This window comes from Cherax quadricarinatus, chromosome 41, assembly GCF_038502225.1.
Source record: "Cherax quadricarinatus isolate ZL_2023a chromosome 41, ASM3850222v1, whole genome shotgun sequence".
Lineage (NCBI taxonomy): Eukaryota > Metazoa > Arthropoda > Malacostraca > Decapoda > Parastacidae > Cherax > Cherax quadricarinatus.
In genome coordinates, this window is record NC_091332.1 from 33,135,128 (window position 1) to 33,157,216 (window position 22,089).

At 44.6% G+C, this 22,089-nt stretch overlaps 1 protein-coding gene across 1 annotated transcript in view; it reads right to left on the reverse strand.

Moving 5' to 3' along the window:
* The window catches only part of LOC128695778 (sulfotransferase 1E1-like), a 200,534-nt gene extending 182,876 nt beyond the window's left edge, over positions 1–17,658 (reverse strand). Inside the window, exon 1 of the mRNA XM_070093141.1 lies at positions 17,582–17,658. The gene's annotated coding sequence lies outside the window, so the exon portion shown is untranslated. The remainder of the gene's footprint in view (positions 1–17,581) is intronic.
* Positions 17,659–22,089: the final 4,431 nt, after the last annotated feature.

Consider the following 22,089-nt stretch of genomic DNA (forward strand, 5'->3'; position numbering starts at 1 on the left):
AAAATTACCTCTATTTCTGGAAATATGTCTTCCATTCTATCAAATGAGACCAAGAAATCACAAATACAACTATAAAAAATATACGAAAAAACACTGCAAAGTCGCTGTTTTAATCGAAAATCAGGGTCTCAGTTTTTTTCTCATTATATACAGTGTGATGCAGGATTTGTTTTATGTGGTGCACACATACCACATAGATGTATTCTCTCAGATCTAGGCCCAAATTTACCACTCACAGTTTATCAGAGTGAGCTGAGCTCATGATGTAGATCTACGGTTTGGACCCTGAACATAAAGCCGTAGATCTACGGGACGGACCCTGAAAGGGTTAAAAACTGTAGTGTAAAGCACCCTTCTGGCAAGACAGTGATGGAGTGAATGATGGTGAAAGTTTTTCTTTTTCGGGCCACCCTGCCTTGGTGGGAATCGGCCAGTGTGATAATAATAATAATAAAATATTTTTTTTCAAATTAAATAAAGATGTGTATACTGAAATCAATGAGAAATCAAGTACATACATATACAAAATAATAATAACATTACACTTACATTTACTGAAGACTTCTGGGTGGATGGAAGATGGGAGGAGGGGATAGGAGGAAGGTGTGCACTATTGTTTGGAAGGAGAATCTCCTTCCATAAGGACTTTAGGTAGCAAGTCCTTATCTGGGGTTACTTCCCTTCTTCTTTCAAGGCCACTGGGAACAACTTGAGAGTCACTGGACCCCTGTCGCACAAAACATCTGTCCAGAGAGGTCTTTTTCTGCCGTTTCTTTAAGATTTCCCTGAAGTGGGACACAACACTGTCATTGTACATGTTGCAGATATGGCTTGTTTCAGCTTGGTCAGGGTGATACTTTTCAACAAAACTTTGCAATTCATTCCACATTTCACACATGTCCTTAATCACTGAAGAAGGAACCTCCTTCACTCTCTTTTCCTCCTCCTCTGAAGCAAGTTCCTCGGCTGTGGTCTGATGCTGTTCCAGTTGAAGCTCTTTCAGTTCGTCAGTGGTTAGCTCTTCCCTGTGGTCCTCCACCAACTCTTCCACATCCCCGTCACTCACCTCCAACCCCATGGACTTGCCCAATACCACAACACCTTCCACAATAGGCAGAGGGTTGGCAGGGACAGGGTCTGCCTCAAACCCTTCAAAATCCCTCTGGATCGTGTTCCTCATTTTGTTTACCAAAGGGCTTGCACTAGCTTCCCTTGGGTCCATGATGACTTATTTAGCAGTTGCAAGCACAAAAAACAATGGATTATGAAAAGTATTGTATGAACCCGCAATGTGATGGTCACGTGTTGGAAAGCAATGGCACACTGAGCGTGAATGGTGTGGGAGACTGGCTTGGTGTGCGTGGTGATGGGCGGACGGGCACCGGACGGTCGCCAAAACACGAGTCTAATCACGAAACTCGAGGCCAAATTTTGCCAAAAAAAACTTGCCGAAGTTCGAATTTCACGAAACTCGATGCTGCCGAAACTTGAGGGTCCACTGTATATATAAAAAAAAGGAACACAACACAACAGGGAAAAAAAATAAAGCACGAAACTTTAAACACTGAAGAGAAAAAAAAATATTGCAACAGAATGTAATGAATACTGAGTCTAATCAAGAGTCACTTAATGTCACTAAGAAATCACTGAAAAAGAAATGTCACTAAGAAATCACAGAGAACAAAAAAAAATGTCACTAAGAAATTACTGAGAACAAAAAAAAGTCCCTAAGAAATCACTGAGAACAAAAAAAAATGTCTCAACACTCGCAAATCTCGCTGTAAAAAGATTGTTATCACTGGATCGACGTCAGTGGAGAATGAGGGTGATGGTGGTGGTGGTGGAGTCTCCTGGCTGGCGGCGATCTCTACTCAGATATTTCTCGAAGACTGCAAGCCACTTGAGTTCCAGCCTTCACCATCGCTTTGTCCTCCCAGTTCCAAACCATCCTGAGTACTTATACCAAGGCTGCCTAGCTGGCTGCCTCCCTAGCTGCCTGCCTGATTCCCTGCCTGGGTGCCTACCTGCCTAGCTGGTTTACTGCCTTCCACGATGCCTGGCTGCTTGCCTGCCTTGCAGGCTGTCTAGCTGGGTACCTGCCTGGAAGGCTGCCAGGCTGGTTGCCAGGCTGGTTGCCTGCCTGGCTGCCTGCCTGACTCCTTGCCTGACCCTATGCCTCAGTGCCTAGCTGGTTGTCTGCCTGGCTGGTTGCCTACCTGCCTAGCTGTACGGCCCTATGCTGTACATTCTACAAGATTGATGGACTGAACACATCGACTCCAGGCTGAGGGACTGATTACCTCATACTCCTCCTCTCCTTACGCCTTCCTCTTTGTATTGGACTGATGAAGCCACTGTGTGGCGAAACGTTTCCTGAATAAAGATTCCCATATGCTGCATAAGTGTCTCAATCTTCAACTTGTTGGTTTTTCAAACCATTCATCACAGTAGTATTGTGCTGAAGGCACATATCACATCTTTATGGCTTATAAGTACCGTCTGGTACATTATTAGAATTTGACAACATAATACAAATATATACAAGTAAGTTTGTGTGTATGTGTGAAAGTGCTCTAAGTAGTTTGCTATATCTGAAGAATCAACTAGGCTTAACCAGTGACTGACTAAAAGTCTTCACATAAACTTCACCAACCTGGCAACCAGAACAGCTTGCTTGAACAATAAAATGACTGATAAGCAGAGCAGCAATATAACAAGCAAGAGCGACAGAATCAGGACCATCTGCAGATCCTCCACAAAAGTCACAAAACTCCCATACTACTGAATCTAAGTTCAGCATAAGAAAATCCCCGACTGTGACAGTACACAGATACCAGTACAAATTAGGTCAGAAGCTACAGCTCAGGACCTGAGTTTCTCAGAGTGTCTAAGCGACACACAACCTCAGTACAACGTCGAAAATCACTAAGTCTAGGCAATGTTCTGTGAACAGAGTTCCACAGAACCAACAACAAGAAAGCGACAGAGACGATCCTCCAACAAGGGCCAGTAAGGAAGACACGTCTTGTCGGAACCCAAGCCAAACCAGAAAAGAGGGCGAGTCAAAGCAAGACAGTCTCACCCAGGTGAGGTGTGATCACCCCCCCTGATCACATGACTCTCTGTGGACTGCTGCTGCCCAGCAACACAGAGAAGCCGGCAGCGTAACGAGCAACGAGCGATAATTACAGTAGTTAGACAATCAAGACTTGAACTATGAGCACTGAATAATATATACCTAATAAATACCCAATAAATATAACTAAGTTAAATAATAATATAAAACAATATATTTACGATTTAGCTATTATTGCAAATATAAGCAATATAAAATTATATGAACAGGTAATATACATTATATACATTGTGACTCATTCAGGGGTCGCAATACCCCCCAGCACGACAAATGACATGATTACTCTTATAATTACTTATGTCACTTTAATAACACGATTTAATATAAAAATAAATCAGTCACTCTTGTGCCAAGCACTTCTTATTTTTCACAGTGTCTATTTCACTAAGTTATGCCCCTTGTACTAGGGCAGTACACAGTATCGTATCTCTGCATACTCGTGGTTATGTACATCAGTGTAGAGACAGGATAGCATAAACAAGCATGACACGTTGAGGCTCGATCATAGTAGTGGAGACTGTCTATTAGAACAGAATTCTTGTGCGATAGACAGGAGATGGCAATCCACTCTTAAATAGTGGTAGTGGAAAGCGAGACAGTATGGACATCTGCGTATGAGGCTTGAGTGCAGTAACTTAATGGTGTGTAGTGAGGGGGGGGTCTGCGGCAGGACTGTTCCGCCACTCAGAAACATCGCCCAAACAACACTACACACTCAACACTCAGCTTCTGTCTCCAACTGTCTCCTCCTCACACACATATATCACCACTACTGTGAATATATAAATAGAATAATCAGTTAACATGGGCTGGAGAGATTACGTTACTTTACTGAATTTGAAGTAGCAAGTAACAAAAGGTATTTGGGCATAAAATTACGTTAATTTAAATACAGTGGACCCCCGCATAGCGACCTTAATCCGTGCAAGAGGGCTGGCTGTTATGCGAAATGTTCGGTATGTGAATGAATTTTCCCCATAAGAAATAATGGAAATAAAATTAATCCGTGCAAGACACCCAAAAGTATGAAAAAAAAATTTTTTTACCACATGAAATGTTAATTTTAGTACACACAAACTGAAAAAGGCATGCACAATTACATGACACTTACTTTTATTGAAGATCTGGTGATGATTGATGGGATGGGAGGAGGGGAGAGAGAGTGTTAGTGTTTAGAAGGGGAATCCCCTTCCATTAAGACTTGAGGTGTCGAGTCCTTTTCTGGGGTTACTTCCCTTCTTCTTTTAATGCCACTAGGACCAGCTTCAGAGTCACTGGACTTCTTTCGCACAACATATCTGTCCATAGTGGCCTGTACCTCTCGTTCCTTTATGATTTGTCTAAAGTGGTTCACAACATTGTCATTGTAACAGTCACCAGCACGGCTTGCAATAGCTGTGTGAGGGTGATTTTCATCAAAAAAGGTTTGCACTTCAAGCCATTTTGCACACATTTCCTTAATCTTTGAAGTAGGCAATTCCTTCAATTTCTCTCTCCCCTCCTTTGAACCAGTTTCCCCAGGTCTGGCCTCTTGCTCTTGAAGTTGATCTATCAGCTCATCAGTGGTTAGTTCTTCATTGTCCTCCTCCACCAACTCTTCCACATCCTCCCCACTAACCTCCAACCCCAAGGACTTCCCCAATGCCACAATTGATTCCTCAATTGGTATACTCCTCTCAGGGTTAGCCTCAAACCCTTCAAAATCCCTTTTGTCTACACATTCTGGCCACAGTTTCTTTCAAGCAGAGTTCAAGGTCTTCTTAGTCACTCCCTCCCAAGCCTTACCTATAAGGTTTATACAATTGAGGATATTAAAGTGATCTCTCCAAAACTCTCTTAGAGTCAGTTGAGTTTCTGAGGTCACTACAAAGCACCTTTCAAACAGAGCTTTTGTGTACAGTTTTTTGAAGTTTGCAATAACCTGCTGGTCCATGGGCTGCAGGAGAGGAGTGGTATTAGGAGGCAAAAACTTCACCTTAATGAAGCTCATGTCCCCATAAAGTCGCTCTGCCACGTCTGTAGGATGACCAGGGGCATTGTCTAACACCAGGAGGCACTTAAGTTCTAATTTCTTTTCACTTAGGTAATCTTTGACATTGGGGGCAAATGCATGGTGTAACCAGTTATAGAAAAAGTCCCTAGTGACCCATGCCTTACTGTTTGATCTCCACAGCACACACAAATTATCCTTGAGGACATTCTTTTGCCTGAACGCTCTGGGAGTTTCAGAGTGATACACTAATAAAGGCTTAACTTTGCAATCACCAGTAGCATTGGCACACATCAACAAAGTAAGCCTGTCTTTCATAGGCTTATGTCCTGGGAGTGCCTTTTCCTCCTGAGTAATGTAGGTCCTGCTTGGCCTTTTCTTCCAGAACAGGCCTGTTTCATCACAATTAAACACTTGTTCAGGTTTCAGTCCTTCAGTTTCTATGTACTCCTTGAATTCCTGCACATATTTTTCAGCCGCTTTGTGGTCCGAACTGGCAGCCTCACCATGCCGTATCACACTATGTATGCCACTACGCTTCTTAAATCTCTCAAACCAACCTTTGCTGGCCTTAAATTCACTCACATCATCACTAGTTGCAGGCCTTTTTTTAATTAAATCCTCATGCAACTTCCTAGCCTTTTCGCTTATGATCGCTTGAGAGACGCTATCTCCTGCTAGCTGTTTTTCATTTATCCACACCAATAAGAGTCTCTCAACATCTTCCATCACTTGCGATCTTTGTTTCGAAAACACAGTTAAACCTTTGGCAAGAACAGCTTCCTTGATTGCCTTTCTGTTGCCCACAATAGTAGAGATGGTTGATTTGGGTTTCTTGTACAACCTGACCAGGTCGGTGATACGCACTCCACTTTCATACTTATCAATGATCTCTTTCTTCATTTCTATAGGAATTCTAACCCTTATTGCTGTAGGGTTGGAACTAGAAGCTTTCTTGGGGCCCATGGTCACTTATTTTCCAGAAACAGCACCGAAAACACTGTAATAATACGAAATATTCCGATTGTATGCTTGAATGTTACCGCGGAGGCTGGCTGGTAAACAATGCCACCGGGGGAACATATGAGGCTGGCTCAGGCCGCACATTGGACGCGTCTCGGACGAAGGGCGCTGAGCGGGTTTTTGGGCGGTATGCGGGGCAAAATTTTAGCGATCAAAGCGTCCGGTATGCGGATTGTCCGTTATGCAAGGCGTCCGGTATGCGGGGGTCCACTGTATAATGATAATTAAGGACGTGACAGAGCATCAGCAATTACATTACAATGACCGCTGATATGTTGTATACTAATAGAGTAAGGCTGGATTCTGAGAGCCCACCTTATGATCCTAGCATTTTTACTCTTCACTGTGTTTATATAGGTGAGTGGATTGTGGTCTGAAAAAACGTTAATTTTAAATGGGGAAGTGCCCAAATACACGTCAAAATGTTCTAAGGACACCACAAGAGCTAGAGCCTCTTTCTCAATAGTGGCATAACTTTTCTGGTGTCATTTGAGCTTAGATGAATAGTAACATATAGGATGGAGAATGTCAGTGGATGTTGACTGTTGGAGCAGCACAGCACCCGCTGCATAACCACTCGCATCTATATGTAAAAAGAAGGGGTGCAGTCACTCCACACTGCTGATGGTGCACTCCACACTGCTGATGGTGCACTCATCACTGCTGATGGTGCACTCCACACTGCTGATGGTGCACTCCACACTGCTGATGGTGCACTCCACACTGCTGATGGTGCAGTCACTCTACACTGCTGATCTTTCACTGGTGAACCTTGGCAAATGTTTGTTTATTTGTTTTCACTGCTCCACACACATAAACATGTCTGTCTATCTGTCTGTCTGTCTCTCTTTCTGTCTGTCTGTCTCTCTGTCTCCTTCCTCTCTCTCTCTCTCTCTCTCTCTCTCTCTCTCTCTCTCTCTCTCAGAGGCAGGCAATCATGAACCAACTGGTATTACACATGTTGCAGAATCATCGCATCTGAACAAGTGGAAATATATATTACTTGTCACAGTCATGCTTATGCCTTGTATCTACAAGCAGAGTATAGCACTTTGGCTTTTTTTTTTTTTGGTTATCATAGATAATTTTCACTTTGTATGATAACTGAGCTTATGTGTACCTGTGCCTAAATAAACTAACTTAGTTCTTGATTCTGGCCCATAAGCGGCTCTCTCTGAGACAGAGATAGACAGAGACAGATAGAGACAGATAGAGACATAGATGGCCAAGCAGCTGAACATGTATTACACATCACGACAAGGCATTAGTGAATCCCTGGGGTTTGCCACGCTGTTTGCTCTAGCGGGTGCTCAATTGAACTGGTGCTGGCCGCAAGGAACTAAGTGGTCCCAGATTCTTTTAATACTGTGCACACTGAGTGTTAAGATCCATTCTATACTGCCTAGGCCTATCAGGCTTCTGGCACCAAATTCGAAGGCAGGAAAAATAAAACATTGATCTACGTTTGGAGCGCTAGTGGTAAGAATGTAAATCAACATTTGGACAGTTAATGGGTTAACCTATTCAGGGGTGAGAGGCCCTCTCCCAACCTTGTTCTCAGGGTCAAAAAATATTCAGAAAAAAAAAATTATTTTTTCTTATGAAATAATAATTTTTTTCTGATTGTAATGACACCAAAAGTATGAAATTTGATGGAAAACTTACGGAATTATGCACTTGCAAAGTTAGCGGTCTCAACGATATTTACACATCGGCGATTTTGCCCACTTTGAGCCCTATTTTTGGCCAATTCCTACCTGGAGTTTACCTGGAGTCTACCTGGAGAGAGTTCCGGGGGTCAACGCCCCCACGGCCCGGTCTGTGACCAGGCCTCCTGGTGGATCAGAGCCTGATCAACCAGGCTGTTGCTGCTGGCTGCACGCAAACCAACGTACGAGCCAGAGCCCGGCTGGTCAGGAACCGACTTTAGGTGCTTGTCCAGTGCCAGCTTGAAGACTGCCAGGGGTCTGTTGGTAATCCCCCTTATGTATGCTAGGAGGCAGTTGAACAGTCTCGGGCCCCTGACGCTTATTGTATGGTCTCTTAATGTGTTAGTGACACCCCTGCTTTTCATTGGGGGGATGTTGCATCGTCTGCCAAGTCTTTTGCTTTCGTAGTGAGTGATTTTCGTGTGCAAGTTCGGTACTAGTCCCTCTAGGATTTTCCAGGTGTATATAATCATGTATCTCTCCCGCCTGCGTTCCAGGGAATACAGGTTTAGGAACCTCAAGCGCTCCCAGTAATTGAGGTGTTTTATCTCCGTTATGCGCGCCGTGAAGGTTCTCTGTACATTTTCTAGGTCAGCAATTTCACCTGCCTTGAAAGGTGCTGTTAGTGTGCAGCAATATTCCAGCCTAGATAGAACAAGTGACCTGAAGAGTGTCATCATGGGCTTGGCCTCCCTAGTTTTGAAGGTTCTCATTATCCATCCTGTCATTTTTCTAGCAGATGCAATTGATACAATGTTATGGTCCTTGAAGGTGAGATCCTCCGACATGCTTTGACGTTGGTGTTTCGCTCTATTTTGTGGCCAGAATTTGTTTTGTACTCTGATGAAGATTTAATTTCCTCGTGTTTACCATATCTGAGTAATTGAAATTTCTCATCGTTGAACTTCATATTGTTTTCTGCAGCCCACTGAAAGATTTGGTTGATGTCCGCCTGGAGCCTTGCAGTGTCTGCAATGGAAGACACTGTCATGCAGATTCGAGTGTCATCTGCAAAGGAAGACACGGTGCTGTGGCTGACATCCTTGTCTATGTCGGATATGAGGATGAGGAACAAGATGGGAGCGAGTACTGTGCCTTGTGGAACAGAGCTTTTCACCGTAGCTGCCTCGGACTTTACTCTGTTGACGACTACTTTCTGTGTTCTGTTAGTGAGGAAATTATAGATCCATCGACCGACTTTTCCTGTTATTCCTTTAGCACGCATTTTGTGCACTATTACGCCATGGTCACACTTGTCGAAGGCTTTTGCAAAGTCTGTATATATTACATCTGCATTCTTTTTGTCTTCTAGTGCATTTAGGACCTTGTCGTAGTGATCCAATAGTTGAGACAGACAGGAGCGACCTGTTCTAAACCCATGTTGCCCTGGGTTGTGTAACTGATGGGTTTCTACTAAAATCATAGCTATTTTGCTAGAACTCCATTTGTTCTATCGACTAAGTACAAGAAACTACCCATTTACTGACTTCAACTACCCAATAAAGTAGTCAGAATTTGACAATTTGGCTAATTTCACGCAAATTTCAAAAGATGCCAATTTCAAAATAGGATCCAGATTAAACCAGACAGACATTCCTGGCACTAAAATATCATTTTATCTGTTCATTAGTCACATCTCCAGGCCCCTCTTACATTACTTTTTATTTCCATTTTGAATTTTTATTCTCACAAAAAATAGATGATTTACTGCATCATTGTAAAAACAGTATAAATAATATCAGTGCACTTGTGAAAGAATGTTAGACTCACCAGTTGATGTGTATTGGACGCGTGATATGTTTCATTTACTCTTGAACATTGGCAAAAATTTAACATTTTCGCTATTTTGAACTCAATTTCAAGGTACTTATCATCGTGAAACCAATCACAATCATCACTATTTCTGTAATATATCTTCCATTCTATCAAATGAGACCAAGAAAACGAGAATACAACCATAAACACCATATGAAAATACACTGCAAATTCGCTGTTTTAAACCAAAAACACAGTCAGACTTTTCTCATGCACTGTGTGCTGCAGGATTTTTTTTATACTGGGCACACTGACCACATAGACCCATTCTTTCATATGTAAGTCTACCAGCTTTCTCTCACTAGATTCGAAGGCACTAGAATTTACGCATACTAGTACGGCACCAACCCTGACAGGGTTAAAGTAGAGTAAATATTTAATTTTTGACAATTTTCCTGAGGATGTGTAAGGCTTCCCCAACATTCCCCTCCCCCACAATCTGTTTTATGGGTTCTGAATAGGTCTGATTCAATAACTGAGATGCTGTCAACCATGACCAATCATTCATGGTTACATTTTTTATCTGAGAAAGATCAGAAAATCTTCTACTTTTGTGTGATTAAGAATTCAAAATGTGAGCCAAGTGTAATACAGCAGAGACCTGAAGACATGGCTAATGAACACAGTTAAAGTTTTTATAGTGCCAGGAGGGTCTACACTGTTTATTTTCCGTTCAATTTCTAAACTTGTATTTTTGTTAATTTTGTGTAAAATTTGCCAAATTACTGACTTCTCTGCACTTTATAGGGCAGATGTAATAACTGAATGGGCAGTTTCTTGTGCTCAATTGATAGAATGGAAGACAATGTCACTTTCTGTAACATTTTTTTGTGTTCTCCTGATGGGTAATTTACATACGTTACTATATCTCATAATTTGTATAACTGTACCTAAATAAACTTACTAAATAGCTAAGAATTTTGTTGAATAGAGAAATGGAACTGGCTTAAAATAGGACTCAAAAGTTCAGCAAAATTGCTGGTGCATAAATTACGTCAAGACTGCTAACTTTGTACCTGAGTAATTCCATAAGTTTTCCATCAAATTTCATACTTTTTGTGCCATTACTTTCAGAAAAATAATCTCTACCATTTTAGAAGAAAAAAAATTAAAGTGGACACTGAGAGCAATATTAATATCAGGGGCCAGGATTATGAAAGGTTTAAATAATCATTAAATGACCTATACTATTACAATGATACCTCTCATATCTGAACTACATGGGTCGGGACTGGTTCAGAAACATGGAGTTTCCGGATACATGAGGGGGAAAAATGCGCATCCGTACCATCATATCGCCACCTGTACCCTATCATATCACCATCAGCAACAGCACTGTAGGCTTCAAAAACAAGTCCAACGTCGTCTGGTGGTGGGACTAGACACTCTGGGCTTGAATTACAGCTTCCCAGATTTCACAGACCACAGGACCATAACTTTTCAAATGGGCTGTGGACAGTGGATGCTCGAAATACTCCAAAAGTGTTTTGACACCTGCCCTTGCTGATGAAGTTTTTGGTCTTGGAGGCATTGGGTCATCATTGTCATTGTCGTCACTTTCAGAATGTTCCGGGTGCAACACCGATTCTGTAATCTCTGCATCTGTCAGAGATTACACACCAGGGTCGTCTTCGTCACACTCTAGCCAGCCCTGCACGTCATCTGTAGTTTTTCCCCCAGCCGTGAGTAACTGGCAATGGAAATCTTTCGCCTCGAATCCATTAAAATCAATAACTGGATCGATCCCATGAAGGAGCCGAATCCAGCCATTGGTGAGGATTGATGGTGGGACATCATTCCAGGCCTGGGCGAGGTTATAATGACAGCATGCAGGTTGTACTTGTTAAAATTGTCCAGGGTCATGGCTCCCACATCTTGGCCTTTTTCATCAATTACCACCATCATGTCCTCCAAGAATCTTTGGTGATATAGCCTCTTAAAGGCCACAATCACACTCTGATCCATGGGTTGGACGAGTGATGTGGTATTCGATGGCAAGAACATAATTCTGATATGGCCATGATGAGCAACCAGTTGAGACATGTGGGGATGTGCAGGAGCATTGTCAGCTTATTTTCAAGGTTTTGGTTTGGTAGCAAGTGATCTCAGGCACTGCAGAGTTCAAAAGCCAATCCTTGAAAATTCTTGCTGTGAACCAAGCCTTCAAGGAGTGGTCGCAGTGCACTGGCATCCATACAACCCCCGCAAGCAAACATCTGAACGGCTGTTCGGAAGTTTCGGTAATAATTTTAGAATTTTGCCCTTTCCCAGGGCCTGTTCAGATATTGGCAAGGTTCAAATAATGGCAGGCCGGAAATGCGTGGTATCACTGTTGTAGTATCATTATTATAGTTACAGGGAAGCCCTAAATCCATTGGGGTCATATAACCCAAGTTTGAACTAAATAACAGGACAGGAAGCACCAAATACAGTGGACCCTAGAATTTCATCATCCATTTTCTAAATGTAAAACTATAGTTATTCTCTATAAAATGTATTTTTTTTGTTAATATTTTTGGGTGTCTGAAATGAATTAATTGGATTTACATTATTTCTTACGGGAAATATTAACAAAAAATACATTTTATAGAGAATAACTATAGTTTTACATACAGAACAGGGATGATGAAATTAAACGGTCCACTGCACCTTCATTCAACAGCCCTTCAAGACACCTGCCTAGCTCAAATACCTTGAAACAAGAGCCCTTCCAGATACCTGCCTAGCCTAGCTATAATACCTTGAATCAAGAGCCCTTCAAGACACCTTCCTAGTTCAAATACCTTGAATCAAGAGCCCTTCAAGACACCTGCCTAGCTCAAATACCTTGAATCAAGAGCCCTTCAAGTCACCTGCCTAGTTCAAATAATTTCAATCAAGAGCCCTTTAAGACACTTGCCTAGTTCAAATACTTTGAATCAAGAGCCCTTCAAGACACCTGCCTAGCTCAAATACGTTGAAACAAGAGCCCTTCAAGATACCTGCCTAGCTCAAATACCTTGAATCAAGAGCCCTTCAAGACACCTGCTTAGTTCAAATACCTTGAATCAAGAGCCCTTCAAAACACCTGCACAGTTCAAATACCTTGAATCAAGAGCCCTTCAAGACACCTGCCTACCTGGACTTTACCTGGAGAGAGTTCCGGGGGTCAATGCCCCTGTGGCCCGGTCTGTGACCAGGCCTCATGGTGGAACAGGACCTGATCAACCAGGCTGTTACTGCTGGCTGCACGCAATCCAATGTACGAGCCACAGCACGGCTGGTCGGGTACCGACTTTAGGTGCTTGTCCAGTGCCTACTTGAAGACAGCCAGGGGTCTATTGGTAATCCCCCTTATGTATGCTGGGAGGCAGTTGAACAGTCTTGGGCCCCTGACACTTATTGTGTTGTCTCTTAACGTGCTAGTGACACCCCTGCTTTTCATTGGGGGATGTTGCATCGTCTGCCGAGTCCTTTGCTTTTGTAGTGAGTGATTTTCGTGTGCAAGTTCGGTACTAGTCCCTCTAGGATTTTCCAGGTGTATATAATCATGTATCTCTCCTGCCTGAGTTCAAATACCTTGAATCAAGAGCCCTTCAAAACACCTGCCTAGTTCAAATACATTAAATCAAGAGCCCTTCAAGATACCTGCCTAGTTCAAATACATTGAATCAAGAGCCCTTCGAGATACCTGCCTAGCTCAAATACTTTGAATCAAGAGCCCTTCAAGATACCTGTCTACCTCAAATATCTTGAATCAAGAGCCCTTCAAGATACCTAACTCAAGTACCTTGAATCAAGAGCCCTTCAAGATACCTGCCTACCTCAAATACCTTGAATCAAGAGCCCTTCAAGATACCTGCCTAGCCCAAATACTTTGAATGAAGAGCCCTTCAAGATATCTGCCTAGCTCAAATACCATGAATCAAGAGCCCTTCAAGACATCTGTCTAGCTCAAATACCTTGAATCAAGAGCCCCTCAAGTCACCTGCCTAGTTCAAATACATTGAATCAAGAGCCCTTCAAGACACCTGCCTAGTTCAAATACCTTGAATCAAGAGCCCTTCAAGATACCTGCCTAGCTCAAATACCTTGAATCAAGAGCCTTTCAAGATACCAGCCTAGTTCAAATACCTTGAATCAAGAGCCCTTCAAGATACCTGCCTAGCTTGAATACCTTCAGTCAAGAGCCTTTCAAGATACCTGCTGTTACATCCTTTTGTTCATTTTAAGTAGACTGTTTCTACTTGTTATTATCACAATGGTATACTTTTACATGTTATTTTTGCTATTTCACTTAATATTATATTCAGGAGTAATTCCATTAGTAGCTAAAATGAATTTACTCGACTTTATAATATTATCTGGTCGTATTACTTAGTTTTGTATATAGGTAGGTTGTTTAATTAGTCTCAACTGCTGGTGCCACCTGGCCAAGCACTAGTAGGTGATTTGAGCTGCTCAACCCCTGCTCCGACCGAGTCAAAGCGGGCTGGTAAAGCCTCACTGAGCTCAGTTCATACCTTCCTCTGGACCAGGAAGGGTCTCGGGAAGTGTCCACCTCTAGACCAACATTCGCCTCCTTAGGAAATACCAGGAATTTTTGGAAACTCATTGCTAAGACATATCTCGGTTGGAGAAGGCGGTTGGGAAGCTCTTAGAGAAAGTGAGGCCAAGTGATCAAGCCTCTGTGGTGTACAGGGCTTATTGCAGAGTGAACCCTATGTAAGAGTTCTATCAATGTGGTGTTCAAGTTTTTAAAGCAATGCCTGTCCCTGTACATATACTGATATTTCGTGACTCACTCAGAGCCATTTGTAAATACATATCCTAGTACTGTGATGTTTTAATAAGTGTTCTACTCATAGTGCAAAATAAGATAAAGTGGATTTAAGTGGTTTTGGTTATTAATAAATTAAATAGAAACCAAGGAAATTCCTTTTCCTCCACGAATGAAGACCCTTAGATCAAATCAAATCAAAGTTTATTCTCTATAAAGATTACAATGTGCGGTTTACAGATTTTGATTACTGTGTGGTTTACATGTAATAAAATACTAATTACAGAGGGGGCCACTAGAACACCTAGCATGGCTAGGCATTTCGGGCAAACTTATATTAATTCTTAACCCTAAATAATTACAAATTGTGGAGTAAGTTGACTAAATACTAGTTTGTGAGTTTAGCAATGTAAATGCTTTTGTTTTGGCACAATACATAGTTTCTATATTGGAGTATCACAGGCAAACTTGTGACTAGTTAGGAATCATTATTTTAAGATTAAGGTACATATTTATGTGCTTATAGTCATATGGGTGAGTGAGTGAGTGAGTGTAAGTGTGAACCACCAGGTGGTTTTTATGTACTCAGTTGACGGGGTGTATCAGGGAGATAAGATGCTTTCTAACGGTAGTTTTGAAGGTGGTGAATGAGTCTGCAGTTCTAGAGTTTTCAGGTAGGGTGTTCCAGATTTGAGGGCCTTTGACATACATTGAATTTTTGTAAAGGTTTAGTCGGACACGGGGAATGTCATAGAGATGTTTGTGTCTGGTGGGTCCTATCACAACTATCAAGAAAGCATTTTAGGTCAAGGTTAATATTGGAATTTAAGGTCTTGTAAATGCAGATTGCACAGTAGTAAGTGTGGATGTTCTGAACAGGGAGTAAGTTTAGATCTATAAAGAGTGGGGGGGTGGGTGTTGCCAGGGATGGGATTTAGTGATTATTCTTACTGCAGCTTTTTGTTGAGTTATTATTGGCTTTAGGTGTATTGCTGCAGTTGATCCCCAAGCACAAATAGCATAGGTGAGGTATGGATAAATGAGTGAATGGTACAGTGTGAGAAGGGCATTTTGCGGCACGTAGTATCGTATCTTGGAGAGGATCCCAACTGTTTTGGATATTTTTTTTGATATGTGTTGGATGTGGGTGCTGAAATTCAGGTTGTCGAGGTATAGGCCTAGGAATTTGCCCTCATTATGTCTGGCAATTAGAGTGCTGTCGATCTTAATGTTTAGTTGCGCAGCACCTGCTCTGCTACCAAAAATAATATAGTAGGTTTTGTCAGTTTTAAGTGTAAGTTTATTGGCTGTCATCCAAGTTGATATTTTGAGCAGCTCCTCATTAACAATGATGTTGAGGGTGGTAAGATTAGGGTCAGAGATGACATAAGTCGTGTCGTCAGCAAAGAGAATGGGTTTCAGGTGCTGGGATACGTTTGGAAGATCATTGATGTAAATGAGGAAGAGCAGGGGTCCAAGGACACTTCCCTGTGGAACTCCAGTATCAAGTGGCCATGCTGATGATGCTGTGTCTTTAATGGTGACATACTGATATCTATTAGTAAGGTAGGATTTGAAATACGCAAGCGCATGGCCTCTTATACCATAATGGTCAAGTTTGTGGAGTAGGATGCTGGGGTCTACTGTGTCAAAAGCTCTTCTTAGGTCAACAAAAATTCCTAGTGGATATTCCTTATTTTCCAATGCTGTGTAAAGCAGATTTAGCATTTTTACAATTGCATCATAAGTGCTTTTATTTTTCCTGAATCCAAGTTGGCAGGGGTTGAGTATGTTTTGTGCTGTTATAAATGAATACAGTCTCCTGTGCACAAGTTTCTCGAAGATTTTGGATAGCAATGTTAAGTTTGATATTGGCCTATAGCTGTTTACATCTGTAGGGTCACCACCTTTATGTACTGGTGTAACCCTTGCTGTCTTGAGTAGTTTCGGGAAAGTGCTAGTTTCTAGTGACTTGTTAAAAAGTAATGAAATAGCATGCGAAAGGACATGGGCCGCTCGCTTGTACAATAATGGTGGGACATGAGACAGGTTCCCTGAGTTATTTTTAAGTGACTTTATAATCTCAGTGACTTCGGTGGGCTCAGTTGGTGCAAGATAGAAGGAAGTTGGGAAATTCCCATCTAGATAGTTGCTGGCATGGGCGTTGGTACGTGGGATTTTACTGGCAAGACTAGATCCTATGGTTGAGAAGAAGTCGTTTATCTTGTTAGCTGTTTCAGTGGGTTGCAGTGGTGTTTCATGAGGTTTAGTTAGAACAATATTCTTGTTTTTTTTTCAGTTTGTGGGTCCCCAGAATCTGGAAAAGTGTTTTCCAGGTCTTTTTTATATCTCCTCTATTGTCAGTGAATCTGCTGGAGTAGTATTTTTGTTTGGCTTTCTTTATTACTCTGGTGAGAACTGTTGAATATTGATTAAGAATATCTTTGTGTATTAAGCCCTGTCTATATTGCTTTTCATATTGGTGTTTCTTATTAATGGATTTCAGAATGGTGTTGGTTAGCCATGGGCAACCAAGCCGTTTATTTGTGATCTGTTTCGTTTTTATAGGACAATGTTTGTTGTATAGTCTAAGTAATTTGTTAAGAAAAATGTCTGTCCTGTCATCAATACCATTGGCCTTGGAGAATTCTGTAGGCCAGTCAACAGTCTCTAGGTCAGCTGTGAACTTCCTTATTGAGGCCTCGTCATGGAGTCTAAATGAAACTTTGTTGTATTCCAGTGGTGGCTTACTAATGTTTGTTAAGAGGAAGATCTGTAGTGCTGTCTGTGATGTGTTAAGTTTGTTAGTTTGTTACGAAAAGCACTATAACCCAGGACCAACTATGTTCGTAACACCTGCCTAGCTCAAATACCTTGAATCAAGAGCCTTCCAAAGTATCTTCCTGGTTCAAATACCTTGAATCAAGAGCACTTCATACATGCCTAGCTTTTATACCTTGAATAAAGAGCTTTTCAAGATACCTGGCAGGCAGGGAAGCGGTATTAACAATCAACCATCTTAATATACCTCAAACAGTAATCCTTCACAACATATCAACACCTGCAACAACTACTGCAGGTGTTTAACATCAACACCATTACATAATATATTACAATCAACATAATTAAGAATGTATTATAAGATTTACCTTCCCAGGATTGTTGTTGTTGGCATATAGGGCCACCAACACACTCGGCCGTACCACCACACTATAACTATAATAATAATAACAATAACAATAATAACAATAACAATAATAATAACAATAATAATAATAATAATAATAATAATAATAACAATAATAATAATAATAATAATAATAATAATAATAATAATATCATCTTTATTTCTGTAAGTACATGTACATAGGCCTAGCTGACATCAATGACATACTACAATATAGAAAGCCCCTTGTTATGCTGAGCATTTCGGGCAAATTAGGTCAGTTTTGTCCCAGGATGCGACCCACACCAGTCCACTAGCATCCAGGTACCCATTTTACTGATGGGTGAACAGGGTCAGCTGGTGTCTTATGGAAACGCGTCCCTAATATTATCCAGCCGTACCGGGGATTCGACCTCCCGACCTGTGTGTGTGCGGCGAGTGCTCTAGTGATCCAGCTACGGGACACCCTAGGTCCATCACCACCACCAACACCTCACAGGACCACCACCACCACACAAGACCACCACCACCACACAGGACCACCACCACCACCACACAGGGCCACCACCACCACACAGGGCCACCACCACCACCACACAGGGCCTCCACCACCACCACCACCACAGCACAGGGCCTCCTCCACCACCACCACCACCACCACCACCACCACCACACAGGACCACCACCACCACACAGGGCCCCCACCACCACCACACAGGACCACCACCACCACACAGGACCACCACCACCACACAGGACCACCACCACCACCACACAGGACCACCACCACACAGGACCACCGCCACAACACAGGGCCACCACCACCACACAGGGCCTCCACCACCACACAGGACCACCACCACCACACAGGGCCACCACCACCACACAAGGCCACCACCACCACACAGGACCACCACCACCACACAGGACCACCACCACCACTCAGGACCACCACCACCACCACCACACAGGACCACCACCACCACACAGGACAACCACCACCGCCACACAGGACAACCACCACCACACAGGCCACCACCACCACACAGGGCCTCCACCACCACACAGGACCACCACCACCACACAGGACCACCACCACCACCACACAGGACCACCACCACACAGGACCACCACCACCACACATGGCCACCACCACCACACAGGGCCTCCACCACCACACAGGGCCACCACCACCACCACCACACAGGGCCTCCACCACCACCACCACACAGGGCCTCCACCACCACACAAGGCCACCATCACCACACAGGGCCACCACCACCACCAGCACCACACAGGGCCTTCACCACCACCACTGCGCATGGCCTCCACCACCAGCACCACACAGAGCCTCCACCACCACCACAACCGCATATGGCCTCCACCACCAGCACCACAGGGCCTTCAACACGACCACACAGGGCCTCCACGAGGAACACCGCAGAGGGCCTTCACCACCACACAGGGCCACCACCACCACACAGAGCCTCCACCACCACCACCACCACACAGGGCCTCCACCACCACCACCGCACAGGGCCACCACCACCACACAGGGCCACCACCACACAGGGCCACCACCACCTCACAGGGCCACAACCACACAGGGCCACCACCACCACACAAGGCCTCCACCACCAACACCGCACACGGCCTCCACCACCAGCACCACACAGGGCCTCCTCCACCACCACCGCACATGGTCTCCACCACCAGCACCACACAGGGCCTCCACCACCACCACCGCACATGGCCTCCACCACCACCACCGCACATGGCCTCCACCACCACCACACAGAGCCTCCACCAGGAACTCCGCACAGGGCCTCCACCACCACACAGGGCCACCACCACCAGCACCACACAGAGCCTCCACCACCACACAGGGCCACCACCACCACACAGGGCCTCCACCACCACACAGGGCCACCACCACCACACAGGGCCTTCATCACCACCACCACCCAGGGCCTCCACCACCAGCACCACACAAGGACTCCACCAGGAACACCGCACAGGGCCTCCACCACCACACAGGGCCACCATCACCACACAGGGCCACCACCACCACACAGGGCCACCACCACCACACATGGCCACCACCACCACACAGGGCCACCACCAACACACAGGGCCTCCACCACCACCACCGCACATGGCCTCCACCACCAGGACCACACAGGGCCACCAGCACCACACAGGGCCACTAGCACCACACAGGGCCACCACCACCACACAGGGCCTCCACCACCACACAGAGCCACCACCACCACACAGGGCCTCCACCACCACCACCGCACATGGCCTCCACCACCAGCACCACACAGGGCCTCCACCACCACAACCACCGCATATGGCCTCCACCACCAGCACCACAGGGCCTCCAACACCACCAGGTCACTTGTTCTATCTAGGCTGGAATATTGCTGCACACTAACAGCACCTTTCAAGGCAGGTGAAATTGCTGACCTAGAAAATGTACAGAGAACCTTCACGGCGCGCATAACAGAGATAAAACACCTCAGTTACTGGGAGCGCTTGAGGTTCCTGAGCCTGTATTCCCTGGAATGCAGGCGGGAGAGATACATGATTATATACACCTGGAAAATCCTAGAGGGACTAGTACCGAACTTGCACACGAAAATCACTCACTACGAAAGCAAAAGACTTGGCAGACGATGCAACATCCCCCCAATGAAAAGCAGGGGTGTCACTAGCACGTTAAGAGACCATACAATAAGTGTCAGGGGCCCGAGACTGTTCAACTGCCTCCCAGCATACATAAGGGGGATTACCAACAGACCCCTGGCACTCTTCAAGCTGGCACTGGACAAGCACCTAAAGTCGGTTCCTGACCAGCCGGGCTGTGGCTGGTACATTGGTTTGAGTGCAGCCAGCAGCAACAGCCTGGTTGATCAGGCTCTGATACACCAGGAGGCCTGGTCACAGACCGGGCCGCGGGGGCGTTGACCCCCGGAACTCTCTCCAGGTAAACTCCAGGTAAACACAGGGCCTCCACCAGGAACACCGCACAGGGCCTCCACCACCACACAGGGCCACCACCACCACACAGGGCCTCCAACACCACCACCACACAGGGCCACCACCACCACACAGGGCCACCACCACCTCACAGGGCCACCATCACACAGGGCCACCACCACCACACAGGGCTTTCACCACCAGCACCATACAGGGCCTCCACCAGGAACACTGCACAGGGCCTACACCACCACACAGGGCCACCACCACCACACAGGGCCTCCAACACCACCACCACACAGGGCCACCACCACCACACAGGGCCACCACCACCTCACAGGGCCACCACCACACAGGGCCACCACCACCACACAGGGCCTCCACCACCACCACTGCACATGGCCTCCACCACCAGCACCACACAGGGCCTCCACCACCGCACATGGCCTCCACCACCAGCACCATACAGGGCCTCCACCACCACCACCGCACATGGCCTCCACCAGTCACCACAAACACCGCACATTCAATTCAATTCAATTCAAAGTTTATTCTCTATAAGAATTACAATGCTGAGTTTACAGAATTTGGTTATAGTGTGGTTTACAGGTAGTAAAATAATGATTACAGAGTGTACCACTAGAACACCTAGCATGGCTAGGCATTACAGAGTGTACCACTAGAACACCTAGCATGGCTAGGCATTACAGAGTGTACGACTAGAACACCTAGCATGGCTAGGCATTTCGGGCAGACTTAGTTTAATTCTTAATTTTAAAATATTACAAATTATAAGGTAAGTTGGTCTCATAGCTAAGTGACTAAATACTAGTTTGTGAGTTTAGCAATGTGAATGCTTTTGTTTTGGCACAGTACATAGTTTCAGTATTGGAGTATCACAGGATTCATTATTTTAAGATTGAGATTAAAATTTCTGTTTATGGTCAAATGGGTGAGTTTACCTGGAGTTTACCTGGAGAGAGTTCCGGGGGTCAACGCCCCCGCGGCCCGGTCTGTGACCAGGCCTCCTAGTGGATCAGAGCCTGATCAACCAGGCTGTTACTGCTAGCTGCACGCAAACCAACGTACGAGCCACAGCCCGGCTGGTCAGGAACCGACTTTAGGTGCTTGTCCAGTGCCAGCTTGAAGACTGCCAGGGGTCTCTTGGTAATCCCCCTTATGTATGCTGGGAGGCAGTTGAACAGTCTCGGGCCCCTGACACTTATTGTATGGTCTCTTAACGTGCTAGTGACACCCCTGCTTTTCATTGGGGGGATGTTGCATCGTCTGCCAAGTCTTTTGCTTTCGTAGTGAGTGATTTTCGTGTGCAAGTTCGGTACTAGTCCCTCTAGGATTTTCCAGGTGTATATAATCATATATCTCTCCCGCCTGCATTCCAGGGAATACAGTTTTAGAAACCTCAAGCGCTCCCAGTAATTGAGGTGTTTTATCTCCGTTATGCGCGCCGTGAAGGTTCTCTGTACATTTTCTAGGTCAGCAATTTCTACA